The sequence below is a fragment of the Dermochelys coriacea genome, chromosome 7, assembly GCF_009764565.3.
Source record: "Dermochelys coriacea isolate rDerCor1 chromosome 7, rDerCor1.pri.v4, whole genome shotgun sequence".
Classification (NCBI taxonomy): domain Eukaryota; kingdom Metazoa; phylum Chordata; order Testudines; family Dermochelyidae; genus Dermochelys; species Dermochelys coriacea.
Genome location: NC_050074.1, coordinates 294,396 through 316,098, shown reverse-complemented (window position 1 = coordinate 316,098; position 21,703 = coordinate 294,396). Strand labels below are relative to the sequence as shown.

Sequence of the window (21,703 nt, the reverse complement as noted above, 5' to 3'; positions counted from 1 at the left end):
ACACTTATGTCAAGGGAGTCTGGGACTGCAAAAGTCTCCATTGCTCTATTTTCCCCTACTTGAGGCTGAAGCAAGGAAGAATAGGTTAGAACGCATCATGAAAAGGGACTGTGACTGCCTCTAACCCACTTCCCTTCTTAGTTCTGTTACTGAAGCAAAATGCATTACCTCAAGCCTCTGTCTCTTTTTAGATGCAAAGTTCCAGAAGCCCCCATCCTCCACTTGTCACTCTCTCGTAAATAACTTTCCATGACAGATTCATACCAATGTGACACTGAAATCATTGGACTGATCCCCAGTTTGCACTGTGGTGAATAGAGGACTGGGCCTGTTCAATGTACTGCCATGTCAGTAGAGCAGCACAGAGCCCTGCCATCTATCTCCTAATACTCTGATAGGGCATTAAAGAACAACTACAAGAATGATTTGACAACTGGAAACCGTGCCTTATAGATGAAGCTTCTCACATCTCACTATTTACAGGTTACCAACAGGTATGCACTAAAAAAAAAAAAAGGTTAAGAAGTACGCAATGCTCTAGTAACGAGCCCTACACAGGGTAGATCGGGGTGGCCAACCTTTGGCTCCGGAGCCACATGAGGCTCTTCAGAAGTTAATCTGCGGCTCCTTGTATAGGCACCGACTCTGGGGCTGGAGCTACAGGCACCAACTTTCCAATGTGCCAGGGGGTGCTCACTGCTCAACCCCTGGTTCTGCCACAGGCCTGGCCCCACTCTATCCCTTCCCACTCTCCCCTGAGCCTGCCATGCCCTAGCTCCTCCCCCTTACACACACACACACACACACACACACACACACCCCACAGCCTCCTGCATGCCACGAAACAGCTGATTGGGAGGTGCGGGGAGGGAGGGGGAGGCGCTGATCGTGGGGGCTGCCTGTGGGTGGGAGGCGCTGGGAGCGGGGGCTGCTGATGTATTACTGTGGCTCTTGGCAATGTACATTGGTAAATTCTGGATCCTTCTCAGGCTCAGGTTGGCTTCCCTGGGGTTGATGTTGCTGATAGTAATCTCTAATCTAGCAGAAAAAGGGATAACAAGATCTAGTGGTTGGAAGCTGAAACTAGTCAAATTCAGACCAGAAATAAAGATGCACATTTTTAATAGTGAGAGTAATTAACCATTGGAACACATCACCTAGGGATGTGGTGGCTTTTCCAGAACTCAAAGTGTTTAAATCTAGACTACATATCTTTTTACAAAGAGATGTTATAACTCAACAGATGTTATGGGATCAATGCAGAAATCACTGCATGAGGTTTTCTATACTGTATTATGCAAAAGGTCAGACTGGATCAGGGGTGGGCAAACTACAGCCCTTGGGCCACATCCGGCCCACCAGCCAATTTTATCTGACCCTCGAGCTCCCACTGGGGAGCAAGGTCTGGGGCTTGCCCTGCTCCTGCACTTCAGCTGGGGAGCGGGGTCAGGGGGCACGCCGCACATACTGCAGCTCTGCGCAACTCCCGGAAGCAGCAGCATGTCCGCCCTCTGGCTCCTACACATAAAGGCAGCCAAGGGTCTTCGCATGCTGCCCCGTCTGCAAGTGCCACCCCCGCAGCTCCCATTGGCCGGGAACTGTGGCCAATGGGAGCTGCAGAGGTGGCACCTGCGGGCGGGGCAGTGCGAAGATCCCCCTGGCCGCACCTCTGCGTAGGAGCTGGAGGGAGGCATGCCGCTGCTTCCAGGAGCTGCTTAAGGTAAGCGCCACCCAGAGCCTGCAACCCTGCTTCCCTCTAGGGCCCCAATCCCCTGCCCCAGCCCTGATCTCCCTCCCGCCCTCCAAACACCTTCATCCCAGACTAGAGCATCCTTTTACACCCCAAACTTATCCCCAGCTCCACCCCAGAGCCTGCACTTCCAGCCGCAGCCCTCATGCCCCCTGTACCCCAACCCCCTGCCCCAGCCCAGAGCCCCCTCCTGCACCCTGAACTCCTCATTTCTGGCCCCACCCCGGAGCCCGCAATGCCAGCCAGAGTCTTCAAACCCTCCTGCACCCCAACCCCTATTTTGTGAGCATTCATGGCCCACCATACAATTTCCATACCCAGATGTGGCCCTTGGGACAAAAAGTTTGCCCACCCCTGGATTAGATGATTACATTGGTCTTTTCTAGTTTAAAAAAATAATTTACAAAAGGAGCAGCAATGCTACATTGCTGGAGATGCTGTCCTGCATAATCCAACAAGTGCCATCGTCCAGTGTCCCAGAGTGGCTCTAGGGGCAAGCAGCCCTCCTCTTGGGTTTGCACCATCTCCAGGCACCCCTGTGACGTACATGATGATACCTGGCATACTCAGTTTGAGAAGATAGTTAGAGAGAGTAAAGCAGTTGAACCCACAGAGAGCAGTAGATTCTTCTCTCATGTGTGAAAGAGCCATATGCCAGGACACAATTTGGGCAGGGCTTTCCAAGTAAGCATCCCTGCAAGCCTTGGCACATGCAGTAAAAGCAGCCCCTTGTGGATCTAAATACCATTGGTTCTTGACAGACTCACCATGTAGTAGCTCATGGAGGCAGAGCTCACGGCTCTACTTGAGACCTGGGGCGTACAGGAGCTCCTGGAAGTGTGATACTGAGAGCTCCTGCTTTCTTTTTTAGTTTGGTTTGAATGGGAGGGGTGTCCTTAAGTGGAGCAAGTTCCTCTGCACCACTGGAGGTATGTGGTGAGGAAAGGGACATGGGATCAGATCACAGCAAGGGCCTTGGAAACTGCACTGGCTTCAGAATAGACCTTGGACAGCTTGGGATAGGGTCATTTTACTGTACTCATAACTTTGCACCTGTTTTAAGTTTCCTGCTTCTAACTCTCTCCTACCATCAGGTCTATCCAGCCACAAAGTAAATCCTTTGAAAGTTCCCTGGAGGCTATTTATAGATAGGGTGACCATATTTTCCGATGCTGAATACGGGACACCTGGTAAAATTACTCGTATTCAAGCAAGTTCAACGGCAATCAATCAGAACTATGCTATACAAATATTCAAATTAACATCAAGTTGACTGAGCCCTTGTTAAAAAGAAATACTGTGTAGTTGGATTCTTTTTATTTATCTTCTTATCTTTAAGGCTTTAGGGTTCACATGGGGAGGGGTGACACACACACTGTTACCCTCCCCCACTTATTCACATAGGGAGATGTCTCTCTCTCTCTCACACACACACACACACACACACACACACACACACACACACACCCCTCTCTCTCGTGGGGGGGGAGGGGTGACCAACTGACCCTCTCTTCCCTGCCAAGAGCACTCCACCCTCTTTGCCCATCTGGGTCCCTGGGATGGACACGCCTCTCCTGCTACCTGGCACCATGTCTTCCTGAGGCAACACATGTGGGGAGGGGGCACGCAGGGTTGCATTTCTGCTAGGGTGCACACCATAATGTGGCCTGCAGCAGTCTTTTGGCACTGTGCAAAAGGGAAGGGATGGGAGCTGCTTCCAGCTTCAGAGGAGGCGGGGAGTAGAGGGAAGGAAGGAAGGAATGATCTGGCCCATGTCTTTGCAGAGTTGCTCTCTTCTCCTGGACCCCCACCTGTATGGCTGGAAGCAACTTGTCCCTTCCTGCTGCATAGTGTCGAAAGACAGCTAACACCTCCATGCTGCTGCTGGCCACCAACATAGCCCAGCCACCTCCTGTCCCCTGGCTACAACACGGGCAGGAACGGGTTAAGCCCTAAGGATGCATCATACACCAGGGACCAGGGAACCTGACTGCAGGGGTTTCAGCGAACCCAGCCAGAGAGGCGGCTCAACAGGGGAGGGTCTCTAGGGGACAGAGCAGCGCCGCGCTCCCTGGGCCTGGACCCAGGACGGGGAGGGGCAGGTGAAGAGAGTGCTAAGACCCTGCGCTGGGGCCTGCTGTGGAGCCTGAAGATTCAGGGTGTGAACAGGCTGGAAATCGTGCCCCCCCCACCACTCCAGAGCTTAGCTGGGGGGGAGAGGCTTCCCCTTTGGCACGTGCAGGGCTCTGGCCAGCACCCAGGGCCACAGGGTCTTGGGCTTTCCTGGGGTGCTAGCCCAGCCAGAGGCAGTGGGGGAAGGAAGGAGCCTGCCGGCCATGCTGCTGGTGAACTGAGCAGTCCAACCAGGGGCTGGTTTTCTGCACAATGCTGGGAGCTGGATGAGCCCCACCAGGGGGGATATGGAGGAGCAGCGGGGCTGCAGGGGTGAAGGAGCAAAGCAGAGAGAAGACAGGAAGAGGGGAAACACATAAAGGGCCAAGGGGTGGGCAGCAGAGGCGACATGTAACTGGCCACCGCCTGGCGCCTGCCCACACTCACCAGCCACCACAGCTTGCAGTGTGCGGCCAGCGCCAGCTGGAAAGGGGACGGGGGGGCAGGGCCCTGCTGGCTGAGAACCGGCATGCAGCAGGGGCTGCACTGACAGACCAGCAGGGGGAGTAGCCAGCCTTGCGCGCTGCACCTTTGCCCAGCCACCAGCTTTGCACACCCACCCCAATCAGCAGCCACTTGACTCCCCTTTCCCCTGGCCGTGGGCGGGCGGCTGGCAAGCAGGGATCTGGCTGGCAGCAGGACCCACCAGTATCGAAGGGTGGGGGGGGGGAAACGGAAAATATGGTACAATTTGCCCATTTTTAAGAAAAGGTCAGGACACCTGCAGGAGGGCTTAAATAAGGGCTGTCCCTTTAAGAATGGGACGTCTGGTCACCCTATTTCTAGAACAAAGTTTACAACTTAGCTGAGATGGAAATACAAAACCTTTCCTGAGCACTGATCAGCTCAACCCCAAGGGTCATAACACACACAGCTCCACAGCAGTCTTAGTGCGCACAATGAGCAGCATACAGGGCCTTTCTAGTAGGCCCCTCCCTGAGTTTTGTCTTGCCCCTCCTTTTTCTGTGCGGGGTCAGCACTCTCCGGCATATGCAGCTCAGGAAATGTGAATGGAATTGCCTGTGCAATCACTACCATACATATCCCAGAATCACACTTCCATGAGCATTTATGTGCACTCACAAAAAGTTGATTATGCAGAATTCCAGCAGTGGCTCTGCATCTTTTCTCTACCACAGCCCCTCTTTCAAGTTTTGCAGTACTTTTCCCACTAGTGTACCAAGAGATTGTGCTTTTAGATGTTCTGAAATACCTTGCAGCACCTTGCAGAAAAACCTTAGAAGGGGTTTAAAATTGCCGTAAAAATCACTTCCCCCAATTGAAATAATTAGATTGGTAACTGTATCAGGATCCTTTGGGCTGCATAAAAGAGTAATTAGTTTTAAGATAAAGGCTTTAAATTACGTAGAAATGAATGATAATTTAAATTTAGAAAATCCAAAGTGGCTGACCAAAATGGCAGATATAGGGAGACGGCAGTGGAAGATTCCATCTCTAAAAGATGCAGTGTGAGGTAGTAGGAAATTACACTTCCTCTGACATACTAGGAAATTCTACCTCCTGTAGGGAATGACTCAGCAAAAAGCCCTAAAATCCAAGATGGTATCAGGGGAGGAGCTTAAAGATAATATCAAAAGGATGATATACAGGTACATGTGACTAGGAGGGACTTAAAGCTAACATCACAAGGGAGGGACTAGGGGAGGAGCTAGAAAGCTGATTGGCTGAAAGGATCGAACCATGAGAGAGCACACACTATATAAGGGCTGCAGCCAATAGGCTGAGCTTGTAACAACAGCAGTGGATTTGGAGCTTAAAGAACAGAAGCTGCAAGATGCCTGCAAAGAAGCAGCAGCAGCCATCTGCAAGCAGCTTCAAGCAGCAATAGAAGCAGCAGCAAGAGAACCCTGAGGTTGCCCTGGCAACAACTACCATAAGCAACTCAGCCAGCAGGCTCCTCCAGCAGCAGCTATCCAATAGCCACAGCAACCAGCAGGCCTTCCCTATCTGGCACCAGATGGCAGCATTTGCCTCTGCAGCTGCCTTTACCTCAATGGCAGCTGCCACTGCAGCAAGCAGCTCCTGCCAGAGCAGCAGATAACCATTACTCTCAAAACCAGCAGATTCCTTGACAGAACAAAAAGAACAGGAGTACTCGTGGCACCTTAGAGACTAACAAATTTATTAGAGCATAAGCTTTTGTGGACTACAGCCTACTTCATCAGATGCATAGAATGGAACATATAGTAAGAAGATAAATATATATACATACAGAAAATGAGGAAGTTGCCATACAAACTGTAAGAGGCTAATTAATTAAGTTGAGCTTTTATCAGCAGGAGAAAAAAACTTTAGTAGTGATAATCAAGATGGCCCATTTAGACAGTTGACAAGAAGGTGTGAGGATACTTAACATAGGGAAACAGATTCAATATGTGTAATGACCCAGCCACTCTGTCTCTATTCAAACCCAAGTTAATGGTATCTAGTTTGCATATTAATTCAAGCTCAGCAGTTTCTCATTGGAGTCTAGGCTGAGGTTGATGGTGGGATTGAAATGATTGAAATCATGGTGGAATTTCTCAAGGGCTTCTTTTCCATGGGTCCAGATGATGAAGATGTCATCAATGTAGCGCAACTAGAGTAGGGGCATTAGGGGATGAGAGCTAAGGAAGCATTGTTCTAAGTCAGCCATGCCCCTCTGCCATGTACATTGGCCAAACCGGACAGTCCCTACGCAAAAGAATAAATGGACAAAAATCTGACATCAGGAATCATAACATTCAAAAACCGGTAGGAGAACATTTCAAGCTCTCTGGTGACTCAGTAAAAGATTTAAAGGTGGCAATTTTGCAACAGAAAAGTTTCAAAAACAGACTCCAACGAGAAACTGCTGAGCTTGAATTAATATGCAAACTAGATACCATTAACTTGGGTTTGAATAGGGACTGGGAGTGGCTAGGTCATTTCACATATTGAATCTATCTCCCTAAGTTAAGTATCCTCACTCCTTCTTGTCCACTGTCTAAATGGGCCATCTTAATTATCACTACAAAAGTTTTTTTCTCCTGCTGATAATAGCTCATCTTAATTAATTAACCTCTTAGAGTTTGTATGGCAACTTCCTCATTCTCTGTGTGTGTGTGTGTGTGTATATATATATATATATCTTCTTACTATATGTTCCATTCTATGCATCCAATGAAGTGGGCTGTAGCCCACGAAAGCTTATGCTCTAATGTTAGTCTCTAAGGTATCACAAGTACTCCTGTTCTTTTTGCGGATACAGACTAACACAGCTGCTACTCTGAAACTTGACAGAACAGAAGGACCTCTTAGAACATAGGTTCTCAAACTGTGGTCCAAGCTCCATTCAGGGAGTCTGTGGATAGTTCCCTCTAAGGTGCACGCCTGGGCGGCCGCACACAAGAAAATGAAGGGCCAACCACCTAATTAGTGGAGCCACGCAAGCACCCTGGAGAAGATGCACAGGTAAGGTGAAGTGGTGGTCCTAGGTGAATAGAGGGTAGGGGGGAGGGGGCAGTGGGATGAGAAGAGGGAGTGGGGGGAATTTGGGATGTGCAGGGCTGCGGCGGCCAGAGAAAGAGGCAACTTTCCTCAGCTCCAGGGCTGTGGCTGCCAGTGAGAGACCTTCCCAGCTCCAGCTCAGGTGCTGCTGGGGCAGAGGAGAGAAAAAGACACCCCTCCTTTCCAGCCCCAGCTCGGAGGCTGCTATGGCGAGGGAGAGAGGGCACATCCATCACATTAGAAAGGCAGGACGATTGATATTAAAATATGAGTGTTAAACTTTTTTTGTTCTACAAATAAAAGCACATTATTAAGTTTGTTTTTTATAACGCTTTTACCCAAAGCGGTTTACAATAGTTAATGAATGATGCCAACAATACTTGGAAAGATCATTAAGTGGTCCCCTGAGACCCTTAGCAATTTTCAAGTGGTCCATGGGGAAAAAAAATTGAGAACCACTGTCTTAGACAATCAGAGGGAATTGTGGTGTCTGTGCAAGCCTAGTTTCAGAGTAGCAGCCATGTTAGTCTGTATTCGCAAAAAGAAAAGGAGTACTTGTGGCACCTTAGAGACTAACAAATTTATTTGAGCATAAGCTTTCGTGAGCTACAGCTCACTTCATCGGATGCATTCAGTAGAAAATACAGTGGGAAGATTTATATACATAGAGAACATGAAACAATGGGTGTTACCATTGTACACACTGTATGCGTTTTTTCATGAAGTTGATAGATTTCCACTCCATACGGCTAAATTCAGTGCCTTGCATAATGACAGGTTTCAGAGTAGCAGCCGTGTTAGTCTGTATCTGCAAAAAGAAAAGGAGTACTTTTGGCACCTTAGAGACTAACAAATTTATTTGAGCATAAGCTTTCAATGTTGATAAGTGCAAAGTAATGCACTTTGGAAAAAGTAAGCCCAACTCTACATACATAATGATGGGGTCTAAATTAACTGTTACCACTCAAGAAAGAGATCTTGGAGTTGTCAAGGTTCTTTCCCCACTCTGAACTCTAGGGCTGGAAAATGGATTTGGTTTTATACACCATCTTAGAAGAAAGATTGTGGGGCCCTTTATACCGTTGCATAATCACATTATAGAGGGCCCAGCTCTGAGTCCTTGGAGACCTACAACCCTTGATACTCTACCTATTCCCCCAGGTCCTCTAGCAGCGAGTATTTGCAATGGGAATAATTACAAACAAGGGTTTTAAAATGACATCATACACCTTCCTCCCCCATTGTGCACTGCCTCCTTTCAGTAAAGCTAGACATTCTTTGGGTCCTTCCCTCTTCCAGGGACCCCTACCTGGATCTTACTCCTAAATATGTCTTGCTAATGCTGCACAAGCTGACTTGCTGTCTGTTAGGGAAGTCACTGGGAAGGGTTATCACCTCCTAAAATTAGATCTTCCAGCTAAGCCACAACATTGCATGGGGAGGGGCTAGGGACATAAGTCAGGCTGTGATTTAAAGAGAGTAAGTCTTTCTCCCCCTTCCCCTCCCAAGCTGCTGTTCTCTGACCTTCTTCCTCCAGTGTTAAGAATAACTGCCAATGCACACAGAGAGGACAATGAGGAAAATCCCTATTGGGACTGGTTTCAGAGTAGCAGCTGTGTCACTCCAACCCCCCTAGAGAAATCCTCATTCCTAATTTGGAGCTAGGCCTTGCCAAAGAGCCAAACATCCTGGAGTGGCTACATCTACATCCACAAGGGGCACACAGACAGGCCTGCAGTTGTGATAGAGAGCCCCCCACCATATGACTGAGATGAGGAAGGTCACTGAGGCGGGGGCAGAGCTCCCCCACCTCGTGGCTTGTGCTTTCTTAAACACTCAGGCAGCCTATTTTAGTTTGAATGAAGACACAGTCACACCCCATGGCTTTCTGCACCAGCCAGCCACATCCCTAACAGCCCCCACCTCCTGTCAGCACTAGCTGGGCTCGAGGGCACTGTTTATTATCAACTAGTTGCAATAATTTCACAGTATTTAAATAAAAGTCAGGCTCTGCCCCTGACCCAGCTCTGTGGCCAGGAAAAGCTGTGGAGCCCCCTCTAGGCCAAGACAGGCTGTGAAGACTCAGATCACATGTCCTAGTTGTGCAGCTCTAATTGCTGACATTTGGTCCAGGCTCTTCCCTGGGGATCTCAGGTAGCCTTTAATACAGGGAAATCAGATCCAGTAAACCCAACAATTAATGGCACACTATAGGCTACACTTCCAAAAGGGTTCCCCACCCAGAAGCTCTGATTCTCCTCAGTGGAGCAGGGACAGAGGGTCACCATTGTTTTCCATGGGAGCTGAAAATCTGGCCTTATGGAGAGTGGACTGGAATTGATTCTTCTTTCCTCTATGCACACTTCGTTGAAAGTAAGATGCCTGACTCAAGTAAGCAAGTAACATGGGAGGGGAGTGAGGACAAGGGGCAGAAACTAACTGAGGTGCAGCAGGTGACAGGAGGTGAGAATGTGGTGGCAGTGAAGTGAGGGACATGAAAAACAGGTCCAGCTGCTGCAAATCAGTAGGGGATGGCAATGGGTCAGTGTCTACCTTCCTCCCTGCCTTGAATCACTGGTGCTCTGATACTATAGTACCTGGGCAAGCAGATGGAATGGAGAATCACAGCAACTTCCCAGTGCCTTCCTTTGAGGCCAGACAGTATTTCAACAGTAAAAGGTCTGACTGCAGGTGGGTGCCTGTATGCATATTTTTGTTCCTGTAACACTTGACAAACTCATACCTGAACAAGAAACGGAGGGAGAGGAACCTCTTCTCTCCTCCTGGCCAAGACCAGCTCTCTGATTCCTGCTGTAGCACGTTACCTAGCAAGCTCTTCAGGGCAGGAGACAGAGCTTTGCTCTCCTCAGAATGCACCCTGGAGCTACAGGCATGTTACAAAGTAAGAGTCACCAACAGTCTCCACGGACAGCAGCCTCTGACACATTCCAGAACGGGGCTCAGATTAGGCTACAGAAAGGTAAGATAACACAAAATCCATATCTCTTGTGGCTTTGAGGAGCTGAAGACTGAAAAGATGAAACAATGTCAGCTCCTCTCCCACTGTCACCTTGTCTTTGAGGGTACAGGTATAGACTGGCCAGACTTTTCACAGCTACAGGCCCTCCTGCAGAACAAGGTCCTCGTACATAAGCGCTTCGGGGGGGGGGGGGGAGAGGTCAAATCCCCCAATGGCTTCAAGCCTCTGATGCCCAAGGGCAGTTCGGATACGCAGGTGGCTGAGGTGTTTCAGGGAGTGCAGCTGCCGGCAGCAGGATTCAATCCAGGATATCAGTGCAGTTTGTGAGACCAGACGCTTGGGGGGGCTCCTGTCTTCTGAGATAGGAAGAAAGCAGCTGGGATCAGGCTTTGTTCTGGATGATCATCTGATAAACAAACTGAGGGAGGAGAGTGGGGCTAGAGGGTGAGGGCAGGTGCTTGGGGAGCACGGCTGAGGTAAAGAAGGTGGGGTGGAACTGAGGGGTGAGGAAGGCCAGGAGATAATTAAGGGCTGGTGCTGTGAGAGGCCACATGGGATTGAGGTCGAGCGAGCAAAGTCGGCGTTTAGAGTGAATAAATACTCAAGCAAAAGGGTCTCAGCCCGCTTGCTTTGACTAGCAGGGAGGGAGTTAAAGCCTAAGCACAGCACACTGGGAAAGGGTGCGGTGGGGTGAAGGGAGTCACTGGGGGCAGAGGACAACTGTGCATAGGGTGACCAGATAACAAGTGTGAAAAATCGGGACGGGGGTGCAGGGTAATAGGTGTATATCTAAGAAAAAGCCCCAAATATCGGACCATCTGGTCACCCTAACTGTGCATGTGAGGGGAGTTGCTAGGATGTCCCATAGAATATCAGGGTGGGAAGGGACCTCAGGAAGTCATCTAGTCCAACCCCCTGCTCAAAGCAGGACCAATCCCCAACTAAATCATCCGAAGCCCACTCCTTCGAGCCGGAGATGGAGATGAACCAGCGACCTAAGGATGAGGGAGGGAGCCTTGGACCATGCCAAGAGGGAGGGGGTAGGGGACGACTGCATGTCCGAGAGGAGCTGCTGCGACATCCCACACCCATAAGAAGAGGGACAGGGGATGACTGCACATGTGAGGGGAGTTGCTGGGACACTGAACTTTGTGAATTTCAGCATGAATTCACACTAAAACTCAAAAGGAACACCCTGGAAAAAAGAGAGAAATTTTCCTCTAACAACTTTCTGTTAGAATAAACTTACTGGGGGAATATTTGTAACAATAGTAGGTACAATATTTTTCAGAGAGAAATGTGATTCTTCAAATGAATTATGTCATTGTAACAAGGTACGTGAAGCCCTTTGGGATGGAAGGTGCTGTAGTAGTGTCAGATGATGGAACGATTTAACAATTCTTGATTTGTTCCTAAGGGGAGTACATGATCTGGTCCAAGAGGTGAATATAGCTGGACTGCTTGGTAATAGTGACCATAATGTAATTAAATTTAACATCCATATGGCAGGGAAAACACCACAGCAGCCCAACACTGTAGCATTTAATTTCAGAAAAGGGAACTACACAAAAATGAGGAAGTTAGTTAAACAGAAATTAAAAGGTAGAGTGCCAAAAGTGAAATCCTTGCAAGCTGCATGGAAACTTTTTAAAGACACCATAATAGAGGTTCAACTTAAATGTATACCCCAAATTAAAAAACATAGCAGAAGAACCAAAAAAGTGCCACGATGGCTAAACAACAAAATAAAAGAAGGAGTAAGAGGCAAAAAGGCATCTTTTAAAAAATGGAAGTTAAATCCTAGTGAGGAAAATAGAAAGGAGCATAAACTCTGGCAAGTGAAGTATAAAAATATAATTAGGAAGGTCAAAAAAGAATTTGAAGAACAGTTAGCCAAAGACTCAAAAAATAATAGCAAAAAAAATTTTAAGTACATTTGAAGCAGAAAGCCTGCTAAACAACCACTAAACACTAAACCACCACGCTAAACACTGGACGATCGAGATGCTAAAGTAGTACTCAAGGACGATAAGGCCGTTGCGGAGAAACTAAATGAATTCTTTGCATCGGTCTTCATGGCTGAGGTTGTGAGGGAGATTCCCAAACCTGACCTATTCTTTTTAGGTGACAAATCTGAGGAACTGTCCCAGATTGAGGTATCATTAGAGGTGGTTTTGGAACAAATTGATAAATTAAACAGTAGTAAGTCACCAGGACCAGATGGTATTCACCCAAGAGTTCTAAAGGAACTCAATTGTGAAATTGCAGAACTACTAATTGTGGTTTGTAACCAATCATTTAAAACAGCTTCTGTACCAAATGAGTGGAGGATAGCAAAGTGATGCCAATTTTTAAAAAGGGCTCCAGAGGTGATACCAGCAATTACAGGCCAGTAAGCCTGACTTCAATACCAGGCAAATTGGTTGAAACTATAATAAAGAACAGAATTGTCAGACACATAGATTAACATAATTTGTTGGGGAAGAGTCAACATGATTTTTGTAAGGGGAAATCATGTCTCACCAGTCTACTAGAATTCTTTGAGGAGATCAACAAGCATGTGGACAAGGAGGACCCAGTGAATATAGTGTACTTAGATTTTCAGAAAGCCTTTGACAAGGTCCCTCACCAAAGGCTCATAAGCAAAGTAAACTGTCATGGGATAAGAGGGAAGGTTGTCTCATGGATCGGTAACAGGCTAAAAGATAGGAAACAAAGGGTAGGAATAAATAGTCAGTTTTTGGAATGGAGAGAGGAAAATAGTGGTGTCCCCCAGGGGTCTGTCCTGGGCCCAGTACTATTCAACATATTCACAAATGATCTGGGAAAAGGGATAAACAGTGAAGTGGCAAAATTTGCAGATGATACAAAACTACTCAAGATAGTTAAATCCAAACCAGACTGCAAAGAGCTACAAAGGATCTCACAAAACTGGGTGACTGGGCAACAAAATGGCAGATGAAATGTGCAAAGTAATGCACATTGGAAAACATAACTCCAACTATGCATATAAAATGATGGGGTCTAAATTAGCTGTTACCAGGCAAGAGAGAGCTCTTGGAGTCATTGTAGATAGTTCTCTGAAAACATCCACTCAATGTGCAGCAGCAGTCAAAAAAGCAAACAGAATGTTGGGAATCATTAGGAAAGCGACAGATAATACGACAGAAAATATCATATTGCCCCTATATAAATCCATGGTACACCCACATCTTGAATACTTCATACAGATGTATCCCAATCTCAAAAAAAGATGTATTGGAATTGGAAAAGGTTCAGAAAAGAGCAACAAAAATGATTAGGAGTATGGAACAGCTTCCGTATGACGAGAGATTAATCAAGATTGGGACTTTTCAGCTTGGAAAAGAGATAATTAAGGGGGGATACAATAGAGGTCTATAAAATCATGACTGCTGTGGAGAAAGTAAATAAGGAAGTGTTATTTACTCCTCCTCGCAACACAAGAACTAGGGGTCATCAAATGAAATTAATAGGCAGCAGGTTTAAAAACAAACAAAAGGAAGTATTTCTTCACACAACACACAGTCAAACTGTGGAACTCTTTGCCAGAAGATGTGGTGAAGGCCAAAACTATAACAGGGTTCAAAAAAAGATCTAGAGAAGTTCATGGAGGATAGGTCCATCAATGGCTATTAGCCAGGATGGGAAAGGATGGTGTCCCTAGCCTCTGTTTGCCAGAAACTGGGAATGGGCGACAGGCGATGGATCACTTGATGATTACCTGTTCTGTACATTCCCTCTGGGGCATCTGGCATTGCCCACTGTTGGAAGACAGGATACTGGGCTAGATGGCCTTTGGTCTGACCCAGTATGGCAATTCCTTTGTTTCTTAATTTTTTACATTTTCAGAGCACCTTCCATCTCAAGGCACTTTACAACTATTTATACAGCTTTACAGACACTCATGAGAAGTGGGAGCTGGAAACTCCAGAAGCATAAAGCAACAGTAGAAATCAGTTTATATTAGGAATTGAAATTGCAGGGGAAATCTAGGGAGGCAGAATGTAATAATTCACATGGGCACTGAGGCCAACACTCCAGCTCTTGTCAAAAGCTCCATGTAACCTTTAATGACGACAGACAGGCAGGACCTTTCTTTTTGTTCTCATATGGAGGCTGGCATCTCCAGCACCATGCTGGGGCATCACTTCAGAGATGAATGAGGGAAAAGTGCCACTTACTGACACGTCCCATGGCATGTTAGGTGTTCCTATGGTAATCTCCCACCCGAGTACCAACCAAACCCAATTGTGCTCAGGTTGTGAAAATGGACAAGAGCCCAGCTCATGGTGGGGCAGTTACAGACTAGGTATAGAGCATCTCATGTGCCTTTGTGAATGTCTCACTGAAACTTAAATACCTTATTCTTGTAAGTGATGTCAGCGCCAGCCTGCACCAGAAGCCAGATACACTCTATCTGCCCACTGCAAGCTGCCAGGTACACGGGAGTCACTCCCCAGTTATCCTGAAGGCTCACATCAGCACCATGCTGAGGGAAGGGGAGAAAACAACTCCATTTTAAAATTACATACATGTCTGAATTACCAAAAAGCTGCAATAATCAGGCCAGGTGGCCAGACATACAGGCACCCCCATGCCTGCTCTGTAATGGTCACTAAGTCCTGAAATTAATGGTAATGCTAAAGATCACACACAAAGGCATATAGCATATACTACAAGCCTGAGCAGGGAGAAAAATAAGCAAGCCGTGAGTGACTGAGAGAGATGATGAAGTGAGCTGTAGCTCACGAAAGCTTATGCTCAAATAAATTTGTTAGTCTCTAAGGTGCCAAAAGTACTCCTTTTCCTTTTGTGAATACAGACTAAACACGGCTGCTACTCTGAAACCAGAAGAAAACTGGGGTTCTCAAACTGGGGGTCGTGACCACTCAGGGGGTTGCGAGGTTATTACATGGGGGTCACAAACTGTCAGCCTCCACCCCCAAACCCTGCTTTGCCTCCAGCATTTATAACAATGTTAAATATTAAAGAAGTGTTTTTAATTTATAAGGGGGTCACACTCAGATGCTTGCTGTGTAAGAGCGATCACCAGTACAAAAGTTTGAGAACCAGTGACCTAGTAGCAGGGAAGGTCTTTGGGTTTCCTTGCTGGAGGTGGAAATAATCCTTGAGTTGCTCTATTTCCTTCTCCCAGCCCCAGCTCCACTAGTCACTAACTGTTTTGTATCTTTCCCATTTGCTGCCTGTATAATCAGATCCCCTTCAGATGCACAGGGAGCTGCTGCTACTCACCCACAGTGTAACCTGGGCAGTAGAACTGAGACGTTCATAGGAACAGATTATAAAACAACTGCTTATTTTGGCATTCTGGCATGTTCCTCTGAAGCATTTGATGCTGACCACTGTCAGAGACAGGAGACTGGACCAGGTGGACCCTGGGTCCAATCCAGTGTGGCAATTCCTACATTCAGACATCAGGACAGAACCCAAACTAGATCAGAGTTCTGCAACTCACTTTAGTAATGATCCCAGTTTGCCACATACTCTGTGTGTCTGATTGCACAGTAGGGGGTCCCCAAGACAAACAGGGCAGCCTCAGGAGAACTTCAGGGGACATACGAGTTATTGTAGAAGGGTTATTATAGAAGGACTCATGAGCAGGACCTGCCTTGGTCTCTCATTAGCTTTTTGGAAGCTTCCCATCATTCTGTTTCATTATTTAAATAAAAACAACTGCTTTAATATTTGCTTCCCATTCCTGCAAACAAGAGACTCATCCCATCTATCTCAGTGGGACACTGACAAGTAAGAGTTACAAGCCTCTGGCACAGAAAGAGGATTCACACGGGTTACTGATGTCTCTAATGCAGTGATACTCAGACCCCAGTGGGTCACGAGCCAAATTAGTGATCAACATTACCCAAAAGAACCACAGAAGTGAGAATTAATTGAAAGCATCCTGATTGGTTAATAATTAAATCACATAGTGTTTTAATATAATGTGCTGCAAAGAGCTGCAGGAGACACATTAAAGAGCCACTTGCAGCTCCCAAATGTCTGCCTGAGTGTCACTGCTCTATTGTGATAAATCCCCTCCTATTAGCACTTTGAGACCAGCTTTACTATATTTAGTAGGTGTTATTTTTACTTAAGGAAGGGCTCCACATTTCTTTGCTAGAGATGGGGGAGGGGAGGAATGCTTCACTTGACCCACTTTTCCTTGCTGAGGTGTCCTGGATCTCACCCCCTATCCAGATGTTCAAGGCCACAGCTGAGATGTGGACTGTCACATGCAGCTGTAGCTGCAAACACATAATGCATTATAAATGGCTGCTCCTTGCAAAAGGGGGAAGGATTTTAAGCTGAACATTTTTGGATCACAAATAGCTTCCTGGCAGGGTTGGAAACTCTGTTCTCCAAGATACAAATTAGACACGTGACCCAGGGTGGAGGATGGGCCAAAAGCTTAGGCTCAAATTTCCTAAAGTGAGTGCTGATTGTGTGTACTTGCAGTTTTGGATGTCTAATTGTAAACATCTAAGGCCTTATTGTCAGGTGCAGCTCTCTTGGACTTTACTTGGAGTTGCGATGCTCAGCATCCTGAGAAAAATCAGGCCCCTATATTCTTAAATTGAAAATCTCAAAACTGAGACACCTATTATTAGTAGCCCCTTTTGCACAACAGGGGCCTTGAATTGGGCTGGTTTAGGTGTTGCCCAGTTAGAATATTTTCCACATTTGAGTTCAGAGACATTCTGAGAATCGCAACAGGTGCTACATCACATGGTGAACAGGTGGCAGTGGATTCAAAACACCTTACCTGTATCAGCAGCAGAGTGCAGTCTGGGAAGAGGCCAATGGCTGCATGAAGGGGCGTTCCTCCATGTTTACAGCAAATGTTCACGCTGGCTCCATGTTGTAGCAGTAATTCCATGGAAAGCTTCTGCCCTTTATATGCAGCCCAGTAGAGTAGAGTCTTGCTATAGTAATCCTTCCTGTCAACTAGCTCCCTGTCTGAAAACCAAAGGGACATCATCAGCAAGCTCACAGGGAAGCTGCCTGTAGCACAGAGAACTGGCCACGATGGTCTGGCTAGAGGCTGGCTTAAAATGGGGTATTTGAATCTTAAACCTTTAAAGAGCAGAGACAGGAGACACTTTTCCTCTTAAATAATTAGTACCAGTCACCGATAGACTGGACACTATACTAGATGGACCATCGTTCTGATCCAGTCTGGCAACTCTTATGTCCTCATGGGAATGTTTGCATTCACTATATCTCCAGTAGCCAGGAAAGGCTCTCTCACACCTGCCCTGCTTTAGGAGAATGACATACCTGAGGTCACTAGGAGTTGTTGCAGTTTCTCCACGTTGCCCCTGCTAGCCTCGTAGTGAAGATCTGTCCATCTGTAATTGTAGCTTGGAGCCACCTGATAATGTCTTGGGGGTGACTGGGAGTCCAGGTGTGCTTTGCCACAGGCTGCTCTGGACAACGAGCTGATGTAGAAGCCCATCTCCTTCACCTGAAGAAATCTCTCTCAATAACCACCCTCCACCTACACTAACAAAGAGAAAATAGGGTACACTCAGGAGAAAGTATGTTAGCTCTAACATTCTCCACCTCCCTCCATTACACCCTGTGACCTCCATGTGGGGTAGATTCAGGTTAACAGCAATGCTCCCTCTAATTTTTGACAGGCCATGTGCGCAAAAAATTTCATCTGTGCAAACTGTTGTGCTTCTGTGCAAATTTTTGTGCACGCCGTGTTTCACCGTGTGTGCGGGATTTAGGATCTGTGTGCACGCGCACAGCTTAGAGGGAACAGTGGTTAACAATATTTCCTGGCTTTAGACGTTAGCTAGCAAAAGAAATAAGTTTTCCACCAAATGCATCCGATGAAGTGAGCTGTAGCTCACGAAAGCTTATGCTCTAATAAATTTGTTAGTCTCTAAGGTGCCACAAGTACTGCTTTTCTTTTTTTTAAAAAGAAATAAGGCATCTACAAGGATGACAAGAGACAAAGGGGAATTTAATTAGACTTCAGTACAATGGCCTGAGCCTCCCTTAAAAACCCTTGATAGTTTGGGAACGTGTGTAATTCTGTGGGCAAGTTAATGACAGAAAAGTAAGGAAACTGTCACTTGTTTTGTAAAAATCTACAGAATCATAATTTCAGTGGTGTCACCCTTTGCAGTGTGGCAGGGGGATTCTCTGTCCCCCTTCCTCCCTGGCTCCAGATCCTCCAGCTGATAGAAATTTTGATAATACAACATTGTTGGAAATGGATCAAGTTGGGGTCTCATTCAAAAGCCCTTTCTCACATGAACACAATGATACCAAACATGACAAACCTAGAACAATTATGGAGACAGACAGTTGAGAAAGTGTTTTAAAATCAGTTGTTTTAACTACTCTAACACAGGCATGTCAAACGTGCAAACAAAGTTAATTTGTGGCCTTCGACTGACAGTACTGTGTTATAATTAATGCTCACAAATTATACTTAATTTTTTTAATGTTACAATTACTATAAATGGAGGGAGTGCTTCAAGTTGATTTACCATCTGTCAGGATTCCACCCCCCAACTCGGAACTCTGGGGTACAGATGTGGGGACCCGCATGAAAGACCCCCAAGCTTATTTTCTACTAGCTTAGGTTAAAAACTTCCCAAGGCACAAATTCCTTTGCTTATCCTTGGACGGTATTGCTGGCACCACCAAGTGATTTACACAAAAATTCAGGGGAGAGTCACTTGGAATCTCTATCCCCCCAAAATAGCCCCCAAGCCCCTTCATCCCCTTTCCTAGGGAAGCTTGAGAATAATATACCAACTAATTGCCTTAGAATGTGAGTACAGACCAAACCCTTATCTTTAGGGCACTAAAATCAATCAGGTTCTTAAAAGAAGAACTTTATTTAAAAAAAATAAGTAAAAGAATCACATCTGCAAACTCAGGATGGAAGGTAACTTTACAGGGTAATAAAAAGATTTAAAACACAGAGGACTCCCCTCTGGACTCAGCTTCAGTTACAAAAACAGGAATGAAACTACCTCTTTAGCATAGGGAAAATTCACAAGCCACAACAAAACATAACTAACACATTTCCTTGCCTTACTTGTAATTTTAGATGGTTCATTTCAGGTATGTTTTCAGGAGATGTTGTTCCTGCCTGGTCTCTCTCTCAATCCAGAGAGGGAACAAACAGAGCCACAAACAAAACCTCCCCGCCCCAGATTTGAAAGTATCTTCTTTCCTCATTAGTCCTTCTGGTCAGGTGCCAGCTAGATTATTTGAGCTTCTTAACCCCTTTCAGGTAAAGTGATTCAGCACAGCTGCCCAGGAGGGATTTTATGCTACCCTTATCTCTATGTTTATGACACAATCATTGGAAAAAAAAAGAACCAGTTCAGTGATATTTATCAGCTTTCTTTACTGTGCCAAAAGAGTTATAATTAGGCTCTGGTTGTCACATTGTCTGGAGTGGTTCACGGCCAATATCAGGGCACACAGTCTAAAAGCAGGGAAGACATGCCAAACTCATTATATGCTCTAAAATTAGACTTCACTAACCCAGTAACAAATGTGAACTCCTGAAGCACTATAAACAATCTAATCATGGAGTTACAAACAGTTCCTTTGGGCACTCTAGTCTATCTTGCCACCCAGGCAAGCTGGATTTAGCGACAGTTGTTTGCTATATACCAAAGATCACAAAAGATTCAGGAAAAAAGAAAAGGTTGTTTCCAGTCCCAAGAGATGAGTCACTTACCCCAGGTCAATTTGTACCTCAGCTCTCACACCAAGGACAACGCTTGTAGCCAATCCTATAGTAAACTAACTAAAGATGTATTAACTAGGAACAAGAAATATGAGAGTTATTCACAGGTTAAGCAGACAAAATATATACATCAGTTACAATCCAGGGTTCCAAAAGGTGAGAGTTGTAGTAATCTGTCAGCACTGAATGTCTTTTAGGGTTAATTCAGGTTGGCTCTCTGCTTTTGCTTCCTAACTCCAGCTGAGAGTACAAACAGCAAAGAGATGAAGAATTTTCCTGTCAGCTATTTTTATTTCCTTCTTCCAGAATTCAAGCTGATGGAGAGCTTTCTTGCACATACCACCTTCATGGGTGTGAAAGAGCCATTAACCTAGTCTTTGTATCGTGATGTTCCACAAGGGCCCACTTAGTTTTGATAGTTCCTCTGGATGGGTGGGGGAAACCACTCCTCCTCTGCCTGGGTTCACAAGTCCAGAGATGGCATTTTTAGTGGTATAAAGCAAAACTTGCATACTATCTTATAGCATCGGATACAGACATTACAAGTAAGATTAATGCATGCAGCAACTTACAAGCACTTTACAGAGTGTAAACATTAAACTGTGGAAACAGGGACCCTCTGTTTTTTCCACCAAATGCATCCGATGAAGTGAGCTGTAGCTCACAAAAGCTTATGCTCTAATAAATTTGTTAGTCTCTAACATAGGTGAGTTGGTCTGGTTGCCAGCTATGAATTTGTCAATGTTCAGCTGACACTTACAGCCTTGGAAAGAGCTAGCACCTGGTCCGTGAACGGTATTCATGTAGTTATATAACATACATTCCTTACCATAATTAATTACAATGCCAAAGTAATTGATTACAAAATCAGTTTTTATTTTGGTCTTGATCATTTTTAGGCCTCCATGGGAAGATGAAGAGTACCGACTAGCAGCTGAATCTTTGGAGAATACCAGCACGGAGGACCTCTTTAACAAAATGCTTGGTGGCACCTACATAAAAAGTGCACCTCAACTGAATTTGGGAAGGTTAGACAGGAAGTACATCAAGCAACAGGAAAAAGGTTGAATATGCTAGGAAGAAGAGCAATTGTGGGTGAGACTCGCCTTATACTAGGGTTTCATGGCATGCGTTCACGAGGGATACCTGCTTCTATCGTAAACTGGAAGCCCAGAGGCATCCATTCAGTACAGCTTCAACACATAAGACAAGTGAGAAACTGTATGAAGTAATCACTCTTAGCAATAACATTTCATGAAAAAAAAATGGTTACCTACCTTTTTTAACTGTTGTTCTTTGACATGTGTTACTCATGTCTAAGGTTGTGAATCATTCACGGAGATCACGGCTTCTGTGACTTTCCGTGACCTCTGTGAATTTTGCAGCACTGGTGCGGCTGACCCCAGGACCACCCCAGCAGTTGGGGAAGCCTGGGGACCAGTGGCACGAGCTGCTGCTTTGGCAGGCCCAGGCACCTATCCCCTGCGCTGCCCTGGAACAGCGGTCTGGGACCACCAGCGGTGACCCTGGCCGCTCCCCATCCAGAGTG

The 21,703-nt window shown here is 46.0% G+C and overlaps 1 protein-coding gene across 5 annotated transcripts in view; it reads right to left on the bottom strand.

Moving 5' to 3' along the window:
• Positions 1-19,548, bottom strand: part of LOC119858240 (SRSF protein kinase 1-like) — a 52,367-nt gene extending 32,819 nt beyond the window's left edge. For 2 of the 5 annotated variants that reach the window (XM_043518226.1, XM_043518229.1), the window contains exons 1-3: positions 17,709-18,102; positions 17,029-17,387; positions 14,773-14,877 (exon numbers count right to left, since the gene is read on the bottom strand). The gene's annotated coding sequence lies outside the window, so the exon portion shown is untranslated. Of the gene's footprint in view, positions 1-10,154; positions 10,748-14,772; positions 15,258-17,028; positions 17,388-17,708; positions 18,103-19,491 lie in introns of those variants that run through there. The other 3 variants (XM_043518227.1, XM_043518225.1, XM_043518228.1) reach the window with 3 other exon arrangements.
• Positions 19,549-21,703: the final 2,155 nt, after the last annotated feature.